This window comes from Podarcis erhardii, assembly GCF_964252035.2.
Source record: "Podarcis erhardii genome assembly, chromosome: 6".
In the NCBI taxonomy this organism is placed as follows: domain Eukaryota; kingdom Metazoa; phylum Chordata; class Lepidosauria; order Squamata; family Lacertidae; genus Podarcis; species Podarcis erhardii.
Genome location: NC_138510.1, coordinates 74,056,008 through 74,075,808, shown reverse-complemented (window position 1 = coordinate 74,075,808; position 19,801 = coordinate 74,056,008). Strand labels below are relative to the sequence as shown.

At 43.8% G+C, this 19,801-nt stretch overlaps 1 protein-coding gene and 1 long non-coding RNA gene across 2 annotated transcripts in view; one reads left to right on the top strand and one right to left on the bottom strand.

Moving 5' to 3' along the window:
* Window positions 1–431: 431 nt before the first annotated feature.
* LOC309344059 lies at window positions 432–5,913 on the bottom strand. Its single transcript, XR_014157589.1, has 3 exons — window positions 4,619–5,913; window positions 3,100–3,221; window positions 432–1,653 (listed from the first exon to the last, which is right to left on the bottom strand). It is a non-coding gene; the product is annotated as an uncharacterized lncRNA (long non-coding RNA).
* A 574-nt stretch (window positions 5,914–6,487) lies between these two features.
* The window catches only part of TGFBR3 (transforming growth factor beta receptor 3), a 158,537-nt gene continuing 145,223 nt past the window's right edge, over window positions 6,488–19,801 (top strand). Inside the window, exon 1 of the mRNA XM_081865840.1 lies at window positions 6,488–6,638. The gene's annotated coding sequence lies outside the window, so the exon portion shown is untranslated. The remainder of the gene's footprint in view (window positions 6,639–19,801) is intronic.

The following is a 19,801-nucleotide window of genomic DNA, read 5'->3' as shown; positions in this document are numbered from 1 at the left end:
GGTGGCGCTGTGGGTAAAACCTCAGTGCCTAGGACTTGACGATCATATGGTCGGCGGTTTGAATCCCCGCGGCGGGGTGAGCTCCCGTCTTTCAGTCCCAGCTCCTGCCCACCTAGCAGTTCGAAAGCACCCCTAAGTAGATAAATAGGTACCGCTTTATAGCGGGAAGGTAAACGGCATTTCCGTGTGCTGCGCTGGTGCTGGCTCGCCAGAGCAGCTTCGTCACGCTGGCCACGTGACCCGGAAGTGTCTTCGGACAGCACTGGCTCCCGGCCTCTTAAGTGAGATGAGCGCACAACCCTAGAGTCGGACACGACTGGCCCGTATGGGCAGGGGTACCTTTACCTTACTGCTCCAGCAGGAAGGTAAACGGCGTGTCTGTGCGCTGGTCTGGTTCACCAGAAGCGGCTTAGTCATGCTGGCCACATGACCCGGAAGCTGTACACCGGCTTCCTCAGCCAACAAAGCGAGATGAGCGCCGCAACCCCAGAGTCGGCCACAACTGGACCTAATGGTCAGGGGTCCCTTTACCTTTTTAGTCTAGGGAGCAGCACTGCCTGTCACCTTCCTCCTGCTTCTTAGTCCCTTAGCTCCAAGGAAACCCAGCCAGATGGCTGGGGTATAAATAAAAAATTATTATTATTATTATTATTATTATTATTATCCTATGATTTCTAGGCACGTGTCCACTACTTTCCATAGGGAAAATCCGTTGTTTACGGCTGAATGGAACAATCATCAAGCGAACAGCGGGTTTCCCCAGGGAAAGCATTTGAAGAAAAGAAAGATCTCTTGGACCTGTGCCTAGAAATCACAGGGCAAATGCAAGTGTGGATGAGCCCTCTGTGTTGCCCCTTGTAGAACCCAGCAGGCAGGAGGATGAGTATAAAACTTAAATCAGTTGGCTCTATCTGTCATTGGCTCTAGCGCCACCTGTTGTTGGCCTCCTGGCCTGCTGCCCATTCCCAATTGGCACCAACCATCACTGTGCAGTCCACGAAGCCTCCAGTAACCTGGGGCACCCCAAGTTTCAAATTAATGGAAAAACTTCCATTTGTGACTTTCTCTCAACAAGCACTTGGATCTTTTCCAGGAATTTTGTGAGTAACAGTTAGGACACAGTATTGGAAGTGAAGTCTATTTCAAGCCAGCAAACTGTGTTCCCAGCCTCTGGGTTCTGTGCCCTGATGCACAAATAAAGCTAATACCACAAAATTCCCAAAGTGGAGCAGCCACAAACCCCAATTGAATTAAGGCTAGCACAGGTGCCCTTTATTAATTGCTCCGACCAAAAGCTATAGCAGTTTTACAACTCACAAAAGCATGGAGTAAAAATATGCCTGCATCATCATTTTTGTGTTTTGATCAGAAATCCTTTACAGGATTCTTCTATGGAAGAAAAAGCAATGGTATTGTCATCAGTCTCCATTTAGGCACACGCACACAGAGGAATTAGTATTTAAATTCAAATCAGATTTCTGAGTATCATCCAATTTCCTTCTATGGGCTTACACTCTAGGATTACGGTCCTAGAGGCTAGAAAATGTTTAACGTTTAAATGTGCAGATACAGCTGCAGCTTACCCTTTTCACTTTAAGTTCAAGGGACGTTCCTCTCCCACACCTCTCTGGTCGCACAGAAAGATTATGCATCCTAAAAGTAGCAGAGCAGTGATAAGGCACAGCAGTGGCACGCTGCAACATGCAGAATGTTCCAGCAAGTTTAAAACAGAAAGTTGAGAGAGATTGGCCCCAACTTGTGCCCGACCCTCGTTCTGGCAGCATTCTTGCTTGGGCTTGTTTTATTCACAAATCACACCCTGAGCACATGCCTGCTATAGGGTACTCCTTGCCACAGATTTACCTAAGAGTTTAGAAGTATGAATCTGGGATGATGCTCCCCTGCTGATTCCGCAGAACAGGAGACACGAAATGAGTGGAAAATATTGGGATATAAGTGGAACCTGCATCAGTTCTGCTTAGGGTTACAGCTAGTCATGCCTTATTCTGGATAGTAGAGCCTGAGACTCTGAATCTCAGGGTCGTGCGTTCGAGTCCTACCTTGAGCAAAAGATCCCTGTATTGCAGAGGGTTGGACTAGATGAGCCTCGTGGTCCCTTCCAATGCTACGATTCTGCAGTTCAATTCCATTTTCACTCCCCTGCTCAGTCACTCACTTTTCCGTGTCCACAGTGTACACTCAGTTCTCACTGTGCTTTGTGAGGAGTTCCCCAGCCTAGTTCCCTCCCTAAACTGAAGACAGTTTTGTACTCCTTCAAACCTTGGTGTTTCCCCAAGCCTGCTGATACCTTCCCTCTTGTTTGCAGGTGCTGCTGTTTTTGGCTACATCAGAATCTCTTCCCCCTGAAATGATCGTTCTGTACAGATATTCCAAAACAAAGCCAAGCCAAATTGAAGCAGCCTGGTTATTCTACCACACTGTCTCTCTCAACATCAGCCATAAATGAAGTTGATTCTGATTCAAAACCTGGGTTGTCATTTTTCAAAAAGTAAAAACCAGGGCAGAAAGTTGTTGACCTTTTTTTTTTTTTTTATAAAAACGCTAACCCCCATCCCCACAATTTTTCAATTGACTTGCCTAAGATCCAGGACAAAGCCCTAAAACGCTCAACACTTTTCACTTTTGGGAATATGGCAACCCTAATAAAAGCATTTAAGGGGGGCGGTCTGGATTAGAGCAATGGCATGGGAGTAAGGTTGGACCCCCCCCCCCCGTACCATGGACCTGATCCAAATAAGGCTGGGGAGGCTCTGAATTTAAAAATAAAGTTATGTTGGGCAGCCCAAACGCAGAGCTCCAACGTAACATGTAGTTTGGACCTTACTTCCAAATAAATAGGAACGGGATTGGGCTGTGCATGGCATGCCTAAGACTTCGTGCATTATTACACCGGAAAAGGTCTCTCTACCAAATCTGGGAGTTCTGCTTGGCAGCTCAAGTTGTAACTGCTAGACGACGTCCGCTCATTTACTCCTTCATTGCTACAAAATAGGAGCAGTGAGTCATTCACTTAAGATGAGTCAGCATAGAATTGATTAGAAACAGGAGCCTCCCCAAGAATTTGGCTTTTATACTTACTTGATTTTGAGACTCTTTGGCAGCAATCACTGTTCTGAGTTAATTTCCTCCTAGGCAGATTTTAATGTCATATTCTTCTTCCAGAGCTAGGGCCAGTGTGGTGTCGTTGTTAGAGTGTCGCACTAGGACATGGGAGACCAAGGTTCAGGGTTCAGATTCCCCACACAGTCAACAAGGTGACCTTAGGCTTGTCATTGAGCCTCTGCCTAACCTACCTCACAGGGTTGTAGTGAAGATAAAACGGGGAGGAAGAAAACTAGGTTATGCCACCTTGAGCAGTTTTGGAGGAAAGGTGGGATTAAAAAAAACACAAGGTCCTGCTCCTGGCATTTGTTCCTTCAAAACTCTGCCTAAGACAGTGGCCAGGAGTTTCCTGGTCTTGGGGAGGGGATAATGAGAACTGCTTAACACTGGATAAATTGGGATGCAATAACGCTGGTTAGGGATACGGGTGGTGCTGTGGGTTAAATCACAGAGCCTAGGACTTGCCGATCAGAAGGTCGGCGGTTCGAATCCCCGCGACAGAGTGAGCTCCCGTTGCTCTGTCCCTGCTCCTGCCAACCTAGCAGTGCGAAAGCACGTCAAAGATAAATAGGTACCACTCTAGTGGGAAGGTAAACGGCGTTTCCGTGCACTGCTTTGGTCCGCCAGAAGTGGCTTAGTCATGCTGGTCACATGACCCGGAAGCTGTACGCCGGCTCCCTCAGCCAATAAAGCGAGATGAGCGCCGCATCCCCAGAGTCATCCACGACTGGACCTAATGGTCAGGGGTCCCTTTACCCTTACTTTAACACTGGTTAAATTGGGACACACGGGGAGGCAAGCTTCTATGGCAGAATGCAAAGGAGCACAGCAGGCATGCTTCTGCCATTCAAGCTGGGGCAGGAAAACTTTTTTCAGCATGAGGGCTGCATTCCCTTTGGGGCAGCTTTCCGAGGGCCACAAGTCAATGGTGGGCAGGGCCAGAGGCAAAAGTGGAAGGCCTAATGTCAATTTTACCTTTGTAATACAGTGGTACCTCAGGTTAAGTACTTAAATCGTTCCGGAGGTCCGTTCTTAACCTAAAACTGTTCTTAACCTGAAGCACTTTAGCTAATGGGGCCTCCTGCTGCCGCCGCGCCGCCGCCGTGTGATTTCTGTTCTCACCCTGAAGCAAAGTTCTTAACCTGAAGCACTATTTCTGGGTTAGCGGAGTCTGTAACCTGAAGCGTATGTAACCTGAAGTGTATGTAACCTGAGGTACCACTGTATAGGCAAGTTTCCACTCCCCTTCCTACCTTCCAAGCGAATGACATGAACAGATTGCAAGGATGCATTTTCAGCCAAGGAGTTCTGAGGGGCAGGGAGAGAGGCTGGGAAGACAGCATTTAGCCACCTCCATCCCTGGTTTATTGTGCAATCAATAGGCATGCACAGGTTGACGGTCAGCATTATATTTAAGTTTATATTATATCCTATCAGGGTCGCATTGAATACTTTTGGGTGTAAAAGTTAATGGGTTAGGCATTCTAATGATTACCTGGAGCACCTGATGGAGAATCTCAGGGTGGGGGAGCAGGAAATCCTGTCTTCCCCCACCCTCTGTCCTATCACTCCACTCCTTTTATCTATTTGTCAATTTAATTGTGTGTTTTGGGATTTGGGCATCATGAGGTTGGGGCTCTGAAAGGGTAGCAAGATGGGAAGAGGTGAGAGACACCGTTTCATGAGAAAGGGTTGTGGAAGATTGGATTTATTATGTGGAAAGGTTCCGGGAATATAAGTTGTTGTATTAGATTTAAAATAATAAAAACTGAATTAAACTAAAGAGAAAAGTCAGAGCGGGGATTTGTAACAGAGAAACAAGGGGGTGATTCACTCTGTTCTGTACTGGGAGTAACTAACTGTCCCTATTGCAACTGGACAAATCTTAACATGGTGGTGGTGGGGATGCGAAGAATAAATCATGTATAAATACTTGCAGTCTCGGTTCTGCATTGTCATGTACGATCCAGCTGTTAATGATTTGAATCTTTTGTTGCGTGCAGTTCCTGTCTGGGGGAGTAGCAGTTATGCAACACAGTTAGGATGAAAATCCCATTGAATCCTGCAGGAATGCAGTGTTGACTTTAAAGCTGCAATCCTATACCGCCTTTCTAGCAAGTTCTCTTGAACTTAAGTGAGGTTTGCTCCTGAATAGACATACATAGGATTGTGCTACGCAGGAAGCCACCAAGAACCAGTCTTAAATTCACTGGTCAGGAATGAGTTGGATCGCTGGCGGAATATTTCCTTGGCGGGTGACGGAGCAGTCGGTGTAAAGAGACGAGATTTTTTTTAAAAAAGCTGAAGAATTTTGTTATTTCCACAAAGCTCCACAATTTTTGTGGTTCCCTAAAAAAAAAGCTCTACAATTTTTGTGGTTTCCTTAAATTCTCAACAATTTCAGTGACTCTCCCCCCCCCAAAAAAAAAATCTCAATAATTTTGTTGGTTTCCTTAAAAGGCAGAAATGACGCCTGGGGGGAATTTCTGAAATGTGGCGCTTTGTCCTGGATCTTAGGCAAGTCAGTTTGGTGTTTTGGTAAGAAAAAATATATCTCAACAATTTTGGGGGTGCCCTTAAAAAAATCTCAACAATTTTGGGGGTTTCCTAAAAACAACTTTTGGGGTATCCTGGTTTTTACGTTTTGAAATATGGCAACTCTACTCAAACCTGGAATTCTGCATCAACCGGACATGCCCTGGGGGGTGGGGGAAGGTGCAAATGTTGCAATGACAAATTTCAGAAGTTTTGAGTAGGAGAAAGTGATAATTCCGACTTGTCCGGCGGCGACCTTTATAGAGAGGATCCCGTTGGGAACAGCTAGGGAAACCGTCCGGATTTAGGAAGACTGAGCTGTAATACATATTGCACAACGTGTTTTTAACAAAATAAAAAAAAAAATTCCTTCCAGTAGCACCTTAAAGACCAACTGAGTTAGAACTAACTCAGTTGGTCTTTAAGGTGCTACTGGAAGGAATTTTTTTTTTTATTTTGTTTTGACCATGGCAGACCAACACGGCTACCTATCTGTAACGTGTTTTTAAACAGCCGAGACCCGGGAAGAGAGGGAGGGAGTAGCGGCGGAGACGCAGCCCCAAGCCGAAAGACCCGGGTCTTCCCACGTCTCCTCCCGCCACGAGGACTCTCCCCCCCACAAAAAATAATAATAATCTGGAGGCCGTGAGGAAACGCCACTGCGAGCGTACCATTACCCCGTCCCCCCTCCGGGGCTCCCCGAAGGGGACTGAAAGACCCGCCGAGGCGTGCGAGGGGAGAAAGAGCGAGAGGGGCGTGTCCACCGCGAGCCCCGCCCCCGCCCCTCCGCCCAATGGGAAGCCTTCTCTGCTCTGAGCGGCGGGGCCGCGCGCCACTCCCGTCCGTTCCTCCGGTTCTCCTCAGAGAGGCTTCATCGGAGAGTCTTCTCCGCCGCTTCCTCCGGACTGAAGGGGAGGCAGAGCCGGGAGGAAAGGGGAGAAAAGGGGCGCTCCGAGAGGAGAACTTCGGTTATTTGCCAGGTAGGAGCCCGGCGTGTGTGGGGTGTTTGTGGGGAGAGTGTGGGGCACGGCTGGGGGGGGTGGGGAGGGAAGCGGCGGCGCCGTGTGGACGCAAATGCGGGGCAATCCCGGGATAGAGACGTTTTTGAGCCGCGCGGTGTGTCCGCTTCGGCCCACGAACCCACCTTCTTCAACCCGAAGACCTGAAGCCCCTCGGAAGAAGCCGGCCAACCTCCGTCTCTTCTCCCTCCCGAGAACAGCATAAGACGAGGAAATCCTCCCGCGAAGAAAAATCACGTTTTGTGTTTCCACCCTCGCGGGAAACATGTCATGGTAGCTGGTCCCCATTTTTTTTTAAATGGGAACAAAATCGGAAACTCCTCACATATGGGGTAGTTTCATATATAGGTTCGTTTCTGAGAGGAGCAAACGGTTGCGGTTTATGCCAGGCGACTTTTTATACGCCGAGAGTCGCCGCTTCCTTGGCGCAGGAACTCTTGCAGGATTGGAGATCCGAGGGAGACAACAAACAACAACATCAACAGAAAGATCGTGAGTCCTAAACACACACACACACACAACAACAGAAAGATCGTACAACCTGAAAAAGAGACACAAGGCATGCACTTTGGAGAGTCAAGAAAATCTTTCATGAAAACAAATCTGTAAAAAAGACAACAGCGACACACTAATGGATTTAGCTAAAAGAAATCGCAAATCCAGTTAGAGATCCGACAAACAAAATGAAATAAAAAGTAAAAACCGGTGTTTGTGTGTGCAACATATCAGATCAGTCAGTCCCCTTGCACAATCTGCAGCATGGTCTTTCATGAAAGCAGCAGGAATACTTTTAAAATAAACCCCCCTTGCCCCCCCCCAAGTGCATCAACTCAGTGGGAGCTTTTGAGCGAAGTTCACAGTAGGAAATTGTCTGTCTCTGTGATGGAAGTTGATACTTTACATCATTTCATTTTTAAAAATTTGTCTTTTTGATTCTGTGCAGTTGTGCATTCAGGCACGTGCCCAAAGCAGTTCATATGGCGTTCTCTGTGTTGTTTACTATTGCGCAACTGCTACTATTATGCTTCTGAGTTTTTGGCTATGATTTCCCTTTTGATTTGTGAAGCATCTGAACTATGCTGCTCTTGCTGTGTTTACATTTTGATAAAAAGTTTCTGGGACCATACTCCCATATAACAGCAATACATCACTGTTTTTAAATGGTGTAGCCAAAACATCTTAGCGTAATGCTGCATTTTCTTTACTTCTTTAAACACCAGTGTTAGGTGAGTTTTGTTCACAGCTTGTTGCAGGCTTTTTGTGTGACCCCGGGAAGGTTTGTAAACTTTGTGTTGCGGGTGTGGACCAGGAATAAATGAAATCAAGTGGATGAATACTATTGAAGAGCTCTGGATAGACGGAAACTTAGGCTGCACACCTACTTGAGAATAAGCCTAATTGAACTTGCTGGGACTTGCTTTTGGGTAAACTTGCATAGGATTGGACAATTGGACATGCCTTTTAACTCTCCTGGGAGCCCTAGTATATTGGCATTTAAATGAGTGTGTTCAAGAAAGTTAGACTCTCAGTCTCATGTTCACTTACTTGGGAGTAATATCCACTGAATACAGTGAGTTATTTGGGGTAAACTTGCATACAGCTGGGCTGCCAGGCAGTGTCATTCCAGGACGGCAAGAGCAAGTTTGGTTTATGAATTTTCGAGTGTAGGTTTGCCATTTGTGGTTTTGTGGTATTGACTGAATTGGACAGAGCAACAACCAGCATAATATGTCGTTTGGACGAATTGTACAAAATTATATCCTTCTGATTATTGCTGTTTCATTCTTGTGGCTACATCTTTCAATGCAGAAGGATAACACTGTAAGTTAATACAGCTTTGCATGTCTGGACTGTTTCTATCAAAAGTTTGTAGCCAATGTATGGTTGTTGAGTGTTCTGTATTTAACCAGTTGATTCTTTAAAGGGCTGTCCCTCGCTTTAGACCATTTCTTTGTCATGAAATGTGCATAAGAGGGAATCACTGTTTTCCTGTTTAAAACAAAAACAAAACAAATTGATTTGACAGTTAGTACTCTTGAATCAGAGTTAAGTATGTTGTATTATTACTTGACTCCTAAATGTAGGTTCAACAATCATACTTTTTTGCTGCCCCCTTGGGATCTTTTGCAACTTCACTGAAGTTGAAGAAGTTTGTAGTTACAGTCAAATCATTACCAACTCTTGCCTGAATGTGAACCAGATCACTATGTTTCAATCATTCTTTGCTACCTGATTTTAGTGCACAACATCTAAATGCCTTTTACTTTCCTTTATAAAACAAAGCTGAAAAACTCCAGTAACAAAATTCCCTGTGGTCTTTTGGTCCTTGTTGTGCCAGTTAAAAATGCTTAGGAATGGCGTGTGTCAAAGTCATTAACAGAATCATCCCATGTATGCCTACTCAGAATTAAGTCACATTGTATTTAATGGGGCTTACTCAGTAAGCCGCATTGAAATGAATATGAAGCAGTCCTGTGCACACATTAACTGTATGTAAATCCTATTGGAAACAATGGGACTAAATTCTACGTACTGTACTTTAAGGCTTCAGCAACAGACAGTGGCACAACTATGTGCATGCCATGATATCCCCTGTTCCTACTTTTTACTATTAAGCAGCATTATTTCCATTCTAACTCTCTCAACATACATTCATGCAGTGAGAAACAGCAAGCCAAGTTTCCTTCTAGTCAAGGTGAGAAGAGCAAGTACATTTCAGCTGTCTGACAGTGAAAACCTGATTTATGGTAGCTGTTCTCACCATGTCATACTTATTCCTACAAAGCAATCCTATTAGCATCTGTTAAATATAATCGTGCAACTCAACAGACCCCTGAACATTCACATCAGCATCAGTGCAGCTGCTTTCAATGCCAAAGTGAATATCATACTGTCACAGTTACTATTCATATCAACTGTGCTGTCCTAGTGTTATTAAAGGCAGTGGGAGTTGACTTTTGAGTAAATATGCATGGGGTCAGATTGTAAATGTTTGGATGGAGATGATAGATAGGTTGGCTTTTATGATGCCTAAAGAAAACGGTGTTCAGTGTGATGCTTAAAGATGGGTAAGGGCTGTAGCTTGGTGATATGACTTTGTGTGTAGAAGGTCCACGTCCAATCTCCAATTTTTTTATATTAATAAATATCAGGACTGATCCCTGAAAATTTTATGCTGCTGCTTGTATCTTGTATGCAATGTGTCTCCTCTAAGAAGACAATGCAATCAATGGTATTTATTGATTTTAGTTGGGAGGGACTGTGACTCAGTGGAAGAGCATATAGTGGCCCACTTCTCTAGGTCAGGAAGGCTGGAGCTTGAAGCTATTGCTTCAGCAATGAAGCAGCTCAGACCTGGAGGCTCCACCTCCTTCCTGTCAGGTGCTGATTCACAGAGGAATTTTCTTGTGATTCCCCCTCCTGAATAGCCTTACAGATAGCTAGCCAGGTCCTTTGGTAGCCACTCTTAAGTTCTTTCATGGCTCACCATCTCATCTGCTCTTGTGGCCACAGGGGAGGTCTGAGAGCAGGCCTGGAACCCAGGCAGCTGGTGGGGAGATCTTCAGTCTGGAGTAAGGATGTCCAGGTCCAATGGTTCCTCAGGATCATTGGTGGTATGGAGACATTCTGGAGGGTCCTGCTTCCTTGCTTATCAATGGAAGAGACATTGGGGGTTGAGGTCTGGCCAGAGTTGAATCCTGACTTTGGCTTTGTGCATAAAGAAGGTTTAACATTGGGTCCCTGGCCTCTCCAGTTAAAATAATTATTGTAATAACCAGGTAGGTAGTGGCAAAGACCTCTGCCTGCACATTAGGGAGCCTTCTGAAACTTTGTGTCCTCCAGATGTTTGTTGTTGAGCCCCAGTTCCCATCAGCCCAGCCAACATGGCCCACGAGCAGGGAATTTAACATTGGGCGGGGCGGGGGGGGGGCTCACCACTGCATCCCGTTTGATGTTAAAATTGAGCCTCTACCCCAGAGCTTAGATGGGTTTGTGGCAAATCTGCTTTTTTAAAAAGCACGCAGATGTGCAGTTTGGGATTGAGAGAAAGTCCATTTTTCCCAGAGAAAGCCTGGGAGAAAAGATAAACTTTGCAGCATGCCCTAAAGGTCACTAGTATCCTTGTGCTCTAGTGACCAACTGGGGAATGCAAGTTCAAAGATGAAGATCCTTTGCTACAACTTTCTGTTTTGCAAGGGCTGTAAGGCTGTAAACCTATACCTACTTTCTTTTGTGTAAGCACCATTAAACACAAAGGGGCTTGCTTCTGAGCATTCATGCATAGGATTGCACTGTAAGCCAGCAACTTACTGACTTTAACTTCTCAGCTGCTTTAAGACTGAGGCACCATAAAACTGGAACAGAAGCAATCTTTGCCACAGCAAGGAACTGAATGCCTGGCAACGGACACGTTAAATGGGAGCTAGCCAAAATAAATACTATTGTTTTCCCACAGATATTTTTTGCAATTAAAATGTTACAGAGTTTTTAAAAATTTAAAAAGATGTAAAGAACAGCTAACACTGTGAGCTTATTACTATATCTACTGCATATTATCTAAAAGGTATCAAGAGTTATTGGGGGGCAGGGAACTAAATAAAGGCAGCAAACTCATTAAAAAAAAAATAGTTAAGTACAGGATTGTGGCTCTGGATGCCTTAATAGGAGTAGCAAGGTAGGAGTAGCAAGGTAGGAGTGCTGAATCCATTATGTTAAAGCAATTATTTCCACTCTGCTTTGATTCTGAAAATCAACCTAACAACCTATTATAAAATTGCTTTTAATCAAGTAACCAGAGGGGTAATGAGATCTTTATTCAAATATTTTTCATATAGTTCAACAAAGGTCTTGACACCTGGAAAAGCTAAGTTGTGATTGGAAACGTAGAAAGCTGCTTTTCACCAGATCAGACTATTTCCCAATCTAGCCTAGCATTGTCTGTTCCCAGCCTTCCTCAATCTGGTGCCTGCAACTCCCATTATCTAAGAGTTGTAGAATGAGAGTTAATTCCTTGCACTCATAATAAACACTAGTTACAAGTTGCACACAGCCTTATGTTTGTATCAACTGGGAGGGGTTGATCTGACTTTGGCATGATCCAGCCATAGAGTGTAGTGGGCCAGAGGGAGCTTTTGTCTCTCCAACTTCCAAGAGTAGCTCACCTCTTCCTTTCAGAACACGTTTTATGTCTGTGCCTAGTAATAAAGCCAGCACATTTTCCACCAGATTTCTGTGATAGACTCTCAAGACCCTGCTGAATGTAGTTCAAAATTCCACACAATTTTAACTGGTGTTATAAATCTTGAAAACTACAAATGGTGCTTACTAAAAAAAGGACAATAATCTCCAAACGCCACAGTTCTGTTCATCAAGTGTTATTGAACTGACATGATGTAGACTTTAAATGTTGGTATGTGTCACTAGTAATCATTTGTCATGTAGATCTATCCTGACCTCCTACCCTTCTTTGGCTGATGTTTTGACTATAAAATACTGATATTCTAGAAAACATAGTTTTTGTGATCCGCTTTGACGATGATTGTTTTTCTCTTTATTTATTTATTATTCTCTCTTATTAGAATGGGAGGGGTACAACACAGTTGTAGATCACATATTTTGCATGTGTAAGAGCTCGGGCTTCATCCTGAGAACCTCCAGTTTAAAGTTTCTTAGGTAACAGGTGCCGAGAAACACCTTGTCTGAAACCTAGAAAGCCCCTGGCAGTCAGAGTAGGCCAGGGGTGAAGAACTTTGTTGTTCTCCAGATGTTATGGACACCAGCTTTCAGCCAATATGGTCAATGGTAAGAAAAAATGGGATATGTAGTTTAATATATGGAGGACCACAGACATACCAAACCTGGCCTACACCATTAAAATGTGCTAGCAAGGCAGTTTGAGGACTAATTCCCTAGAGATTTGAAATAGTATAGATCTATTGCACATTAATTCAGGGAACTCCCCCCCCCCCACATGTGTTGAGGGTTCTGGGTACAGGCAGGCAGTTACTGTATTTCTGAAGAGCACTGGGAACAGCTTCCCCCTTAATTTTGTACAATGACACTAGCGCTGATCCAGCGCTTGTAGCTTGATATCTGTAGAAATGGAATGGGAGGGAAGAGAGTCACTGTGGGAAGAAATGCTTGTGCATTCCTATCCTAATTGCAGTTGATTCTTCTAGCCTGGCAAGTCAAGGGGCTGTTGAAACTGAGAAGACTGAATGGCAACGAGATTCTAGTCTGATCAGTTTCACTCTTGGCTTAGGGAAAAAACTGTCCTTGAATGACAGCAACGTTTACAGAGGCAGCCTTGCACTGCTTCTTCACTTCTTTAAAAACAGCTGCATGTGTATGAGAGTTCGCAAAAGAATAAAAAATGTGTGTGTGTTGTGTCCAATGGGCAGCATCCCTTTGCAAGAATGGGGGGATTGTGAAAACATTTAGCAGTCCAAAATGCATGGTTGATGGGCAGTGCAAAGGCTGGATTGTGTGAGGAGACAAGGAGAGTGTCATTGTCGCTAAATTGGGTATTCTGGACTATGTGAAATGTGTTTCAAGTAGCAGCTTTTCCCTTGGAGTTGTTGAGTGGGTTTACCGGTATATGTGTGGCTTCAGATCATTGTGGGTTAATGCGTGTGTGTCTGTGTGGGCTTGAATATGGCCTACCACCTATGGGGACCACAGATTGGAAAAACATTTGCCTCCCTACCATAGTGCCTCTGTAGTGGCCATCATTCAATGGTATGATGACTTAAGTGCAATTAGCTCTTTTATAGCTTCACTGGACTGAAAAGCAGCACAATGCTGAAGGCACTTTGGGGATTACCTTTGGATCAGTTTCTTGGTCTCTTTCCATCAAAAATGCTGTTATTTTCTCTTTGGGAGCATCAAGTTTAAAAATCTATGCATTGCAGCCGAAAGCAGTGCGTATCCTCCTAGTGTAGCTGTACGCAAAGTCCCTTATTCATCATTTAGAAGGTTATTGTGCTGAACTTTTTGCGGTATAAGCAAAAAACCCCTAACCTTCAACTATACGTAGATTATTAATGCCAGTTGCAGTTCTTCATATACATTGTGGGAACACTTCATCTCAACAGCATATGTATTTTTTCAAAGGCAAAAGGTTTTCACTCTGATAAACGTCATTTTCAATCGGAAGCATTGAACTAAAGCTTAAGCAGATGGCCCAGACCAGTTTCTCAGTTTCTGCATGCAAGGATGGTTTAGTGATAAGAATTTGAGATTAAATTTGCTATACCAGACCTTGAAGGAGACCTGTTTAGATTGCAAGAGAATAGCTTATCTGAAGGTCATGATCTGCATAAAGCTAGTTTTCTTTTTTCCTTTCTTTTAAAAATTGCATTTCTGAGAGGCTCTGCCTCACTGTTAAGTCACGACAGAGAAGGTTTTGGCTAGGAGTTTACTTTGGCTGATTTCATCGCAGCTGTGTAGATTTAGTGAAGGCTTGATACTGCAAATGCTTTTCCCATTGAAGCCAGTGGCTGTTGGGGTGGTGGTTAGACAGAGACAAGTGAATCACTATGAAGGCAAAGTTCAATATTCATGATCTGTGTCCAGAGATCTATAGGACCTTTAGGACACATAAAGAGCAGCCAAGAGGAGAGGACACAGCTTGCCTATGGGAGTATCCATGTAATACAGGGATGGGGGACCTTAGGAATCCTCTCTTAACTGGACCCTAGCAGTTCTTCCCAAGCCACACCCTCCTCTAGCCTTGCTTTGTACTCAAGTATGTTTGCCTGGCTGGAATGTGCCCTTAAAGTCTGATAGTGCATCTCACCTTCCTAGATTGAGGATAGAGAAGGGTGTGTGACTGCGTGTAGAAATTAGTGTACTGTACGAAGGTAGAAATAACATAATTGTTCCCCCCCCCCCTTTTGCCTCTGGACTCACCCACCACCTTTTGCTGAAAAGGGTCCCCGCCCCTGATTTAAGCTGATGGTTAAGCCATCAGGGGAAAGCACCAACAGCAGCTAACTTGCTAGTTTGGGGTATCCAGCATAGTGTCCTCTAGATAATTTTACTATTGGCCATGCAAGTTAATGGATGATGAGAGATGTAATCCACAACATCTAAAGGGCACCATGTTGGCTTCTTCTGTGCTAGTTGGTTTAGATTAACTCTGAATGCTGATGCAGATGATGAAGATCCGACTTGGTTGGCCCTTCTCACTGGACCTGCAAGGCAAAAAAGAAAGCTACTTCCTCATACTAATAGTTTAGTATTTGTGTTCTGAGGCTCCAAGTGCCCTTTTCTCTCATTCTGATTCGCTTATATTTTGTAGAATAGCAGCAGCAGCAGCAGCAGCAACAAGCTTCCAACATATATAAAAACATAATAAAACATTAAACATAAACAAACTTCCATATACAGGGCTTCCTTCAGATGTCTTCTAAAGGTTGTATAGTTACTTATCTTCTTGACTCGGGGGGTCACATAACTCCATACTCTCCAACATTTCTCTGATAAAAATAGGGATGTCTCAAGGAAAAGTGGGACATTCCAGGATGAAATCAGAAACCTAGATGGCTTCTGTAAATCCAGAACTGTCCCTGGAAAATAGGGGCACTTGGAGGGTCTGTAAGTTCCGTGGCAAGTTTTTGTTAAAGACATGCTCATGCAGAGACTCTAGGAGGTCTTCAGCTCCTGTCTTGGGATTCCCCTTCTTTCTTGGACGGCAAGACCTTTCAACCCTCTTTCTGGGCGGGCGACCTTTGATAAAAGCATCCTCCTCCTTTTCCTTTTCTTGCTGTCAAAGCGCCTGTTTCACTTCCAGGCTTGTAAATGATTAGCTCAGAGCATAGTTAGAGGGAGGAGGGACTTCTATGCAGAGGAAGCACCTTTTGACTCATTGTTTTAGAGGTGTTGTGCTTAAAAGGCTTTTCCACATGTGTGGGAGAAGTTTCCTAATTCACTTATGTGCATTTAGCATCTGGGTTATAACCTTTATTGAAAGTTGGTTCGCTTGATCTGTTGTTGAGCGTCTTCTTCTTAATCACAGAAATAAAGTGCAGTTTTATTTGTTACAGGCATGAAAGGACTATGTTTCTGTTTCATAAACAAACCTCTAACATTGGTGTGTTTTGCAAATGCTAACGTTCAGCACATCTTGCCAATGCTCATGTTCAAAACCAATTCAAGTTGCAAAAAAAAAAAGCCCAATCCAATTCACATGTCTCATCCTCATCTGTGAACTTCCTTTGTGTGAGCCTTTGCACTACTGCCTTTTTATTCCTATAGCAACCTGGCTCCTTTCTGATTTCAATCTGGTAGAGATTAAAATGGTTTGTTTTCTGATAGGGAGTTTCCCAGTGAAGCTTTATTTAAACAATCTTAGGAGCTTTTATTATCTCTGAAAGCTAATTACATCAACCATTATGAGGCAAAGCCTTAAAAAGGACCTTTTCACCCTGGGAAGAAAAAGCAGTAAACTGTATCCCGCTGCTATGACTTTGCTGATTTTGTTGTTCACAAGGTGATGGATACCCAGATCCTTTGCTGTGTATTCTTATATTCTGAATATAAGGCATCTGGGGTTGGGTGATTAACGAATTTAGGTGTGTACAGTCATGTTCTGAGCCAAATCAAATAAAAGGGTAGTGCAATTTGTAGAAGGCAGGTGTAGCTGGAAATAAGAACCTTTTTCTGTTCATGATTTTTAGACAAAACTTCAAGTTGCTTCAGCGAAATAGGAAACAAAGGGTAGAGGGATGTGTGTGTATCATTCTTCTTATTGCATTGTATAAAACATTAAAATTAATGAACTCTACCAAGTTAGGGCAATTAATTTCAATAGATCTGTTCTGGGCAGCACTTAGTTGAGTGTAACCCAGTTTCTCTTCTAGCCACCCTTTCACGCAATAGTGGGGCAGCTTGCACCAAGTCTACGTATTTATTTAAATATTTAATGGTAGGTTCCATTTAAGTTGGAGATAATGACTACTAGTTTGCATCTGTTTGCACCAAACCTGACAGCACATCTGTGACAGGCTGTGTCATACTCCTTGCACAGCCTTTGAGGGGCAAGCTGGGGGTGTGGGCATTTGCTGAAAAGATTTTGTAAGGGCAGGGCTACTGAGAGAGTGGCTACAGAGGGTATTGACGTACCACAGCAACAGCTAAGAACATGAGTCAGGCTTTCTCCCCACAGCAAAACCATCCCTGAGCCGTTATGTAAGGATGGCTATGTAATGTGTTGGAAGAATAGCAATGAGGGAGGGAAAGCGGATGTTCCTTTTAGCATTTTGAAATGCCCTAGCTACACATGAAGTTTGCCTTATAGTCTGGCCTTTGAGCTCTCTCTTCTTCAACCAGAAGGTTAGGACTTGCTACCTGACCTGAAGCGAATCAAACCAGTGACTTTAACATCAAACTCATTCCTCTAATGTTTGGATTAAAGGTCAGTCTCAGGTTGAAAAAAGTTGAATATTCCTGTTAGCTCACCAGGTGACTGGGGCATCTCTAGGGTCTCAGGTAGAAGTCTTTCCCCAGCCAGGGGTGGCTCATCCTGTTTTTGCCACTTGAGGCAAAACAGGAAGTGTCGCCCTGCCCTGCCACTTCCACTGCTTGTGCTGATTCCCAGCAAGTTCTCGTGTCCACCACAAGATCTTGTGAGATTTCACTGAGATCTCGTGGGAAATTAGTGCTGATGCTGGCACCACTTCTCTGCCAGCCATGCAGGCAACAGGGCAGGTAGCAGTGCTCATTGGGGTGCCACTTCAGGGACTTCCACTGCCTGAGGCAGCGGCTTCATCCTGCCTCATGGTTGGGGCAGGCCTGCTCCCAGCTCTACCACCTGACAACCTTAGGAACCTAGGAAGCTGCCTTATATTGAACATATTATTGGCCAATCTAGCTCATTATTGTCTACACTGATTGGAAGTGGACTGGGGTGTTTCCTAGCTCTAACTGGAGACTCCAGAGATTGAACGTGGGGCCTTTTGCATGCTAAATGTGTTCTCTAGCACTGAACTATGGCCCTTCCTCACATGTTAACTGGTAAATTCAGGTGTGCTTGGAGATCATGTGCTCTACCCTCCATATATTGCTTTCAAATAGACTTTTGTTAAACTGTCCTTGGGATGGCTTGTCAAATTAGATTCAAAGTGTGTGTTAGAGAACAAGATGGATTTGGTGGCTGTTTGCAGACAGTAAAAAGTGAAAGCCGCTTTCCTCTTCAGGATGTGATTATGTATATTTTGTGGCTTCCTGTAATTTGATGGAGCACATAGTAATACATTAAGCAAAAGAAAAGAGCAAAAAAGTTACGAGAGTCACGTGGGAGTAGGAGGGGGCACAACTGTGAGTGACTTAACACATCTAATCTTGGCATTTCTCCAATTCCCATAGCCTTTAGCCGAGATTTGTAGAAATGTCCTGATATGCGCAGCAGCAACATGTCAGTAATTCTTAGACGTCAGAGCAACTCATCGGGCAAAACCAAAAACCTATTTTAGCTGCCTAAAAGTGAAATGCTTTTGTAAAGCCAAAGTTCAGTCTTTCTTCCAAGAGCTTATGAATCTGTTTATGTTTTGAGTGATAAGGCTCATGGGCTGATTATTATTACTCCCTGAGAATCTTCCAGTGATATTTGAAAATACTGTTGTTTTATTTCCCTATTATAGGGGTGGGGAATCTGTTTGTCTCTTTGGGCCTGATCCTCATCAGGATCTAGACTTGGAAGCCAAACTTCACAAGTGGGAGGGTTTCCCATTTGTTAGTCACCTGATATCACAGTAACATCAGGTGATTGAGCACTTTAAAATTCTGAAGTTGGGACTTCAAAGTACCACATGCAGCCCACCCAGGAGATTTTGGATGTGTGAGGGACTATCCCATGGGGAACTCCCTTACGCATATGATCAAACAGACTTTGCAAAGAAAAGTCAAAATAGCAAGTTTGCTCAGGCTATTTTGTGCCTGAGGCAGAAAATCCCAAAAGTACTGTACCTCTCCCCCATCCCTGAGAGCAAAAATAAAACAATAAATTAAGTAACTAATAATTTGCTGCCCTTTCACGACACCCCAAAACAGCTGACTGAAGCAAGTACATTACTATGCCCAATGGTAGGGCCAGCCCTGCAAAATAGCTTTCGAATTTTAATAGTTTCTCTTTGGGGGAAAATAGCTTTTAATTTAAAGGTGATTCACATGTCTGCATTCCCAGTAATAATTGTATTTTGAAATAACTAAGAGTGTCTAATTGGCATGCTAAATGCAGTCCCAGTTTGGAGTAGGCAAATCACATTCTGAAGATAATCTGGATTAAATTTCCCAGGTGAGTGCTGGAACTGGATTGGATGCTGGCTCTGGCATTCAGTGATTATCTCATCATCTGTGAAAAATAGGGCCTGCAGGACAACACTTTTCAGATCAGATACCCATGGCAAGAATGTGTGTCCGGAAGCTTAACTTTCCTAAACACACTGTGCTGCATTTTTTATTTGGCTTTCTGTTTTAGGAATTTTGCAAATAGGTCAGATGCTGCAGGATCTGAAACTTGTTTCTAAATCTAAAGCACTATGTAGGGAAGAGGAGATGTACACTGGGATCAAAAGCTAAGCCATTCTTTTTTCTTTGTTTAAAATAATGCCTTCCATAGTCATTTTTACATTTTAAACAACTAAACATTTGCATTCTGCACATGAACTCAAAAAGTTTCTAATGTCATTGGAGCAATAAATACACTTGAGAACTTTGCTGGACCTCAGCTCTCATAATCTCTGACCATTGGCCATGCTTAGTGTGACTGATGGGAGTTGTAGTTCAACCACATGTGGAAGGCCACACATTAGCCACCCCTGCTTTAGATAAAACACTGAACAACTTTCTTTTTCCCTTTTAACAGGAACTCGCCTTAGCTGTTGGGTCTTTATACAAGCGTAGGATCTGAAGTTGGACTGAATGTGTGGTGCCAAGGCAGGGGCCTGTTGGTGTAATCCGATCTCCCCCACCCTAGTGTGGCTCCTGCTTGCCATCTAAACATGACTTCTGAATGCCTTATTTCTAAAGGCAAGAGGAAATATTAATGGCGGTGCCACCCTACCATTTAGAACAGTGGGAGAAAGGTCTAGCTCCCCTGTCTCTTTTTGGAGGGTTTCCCATAA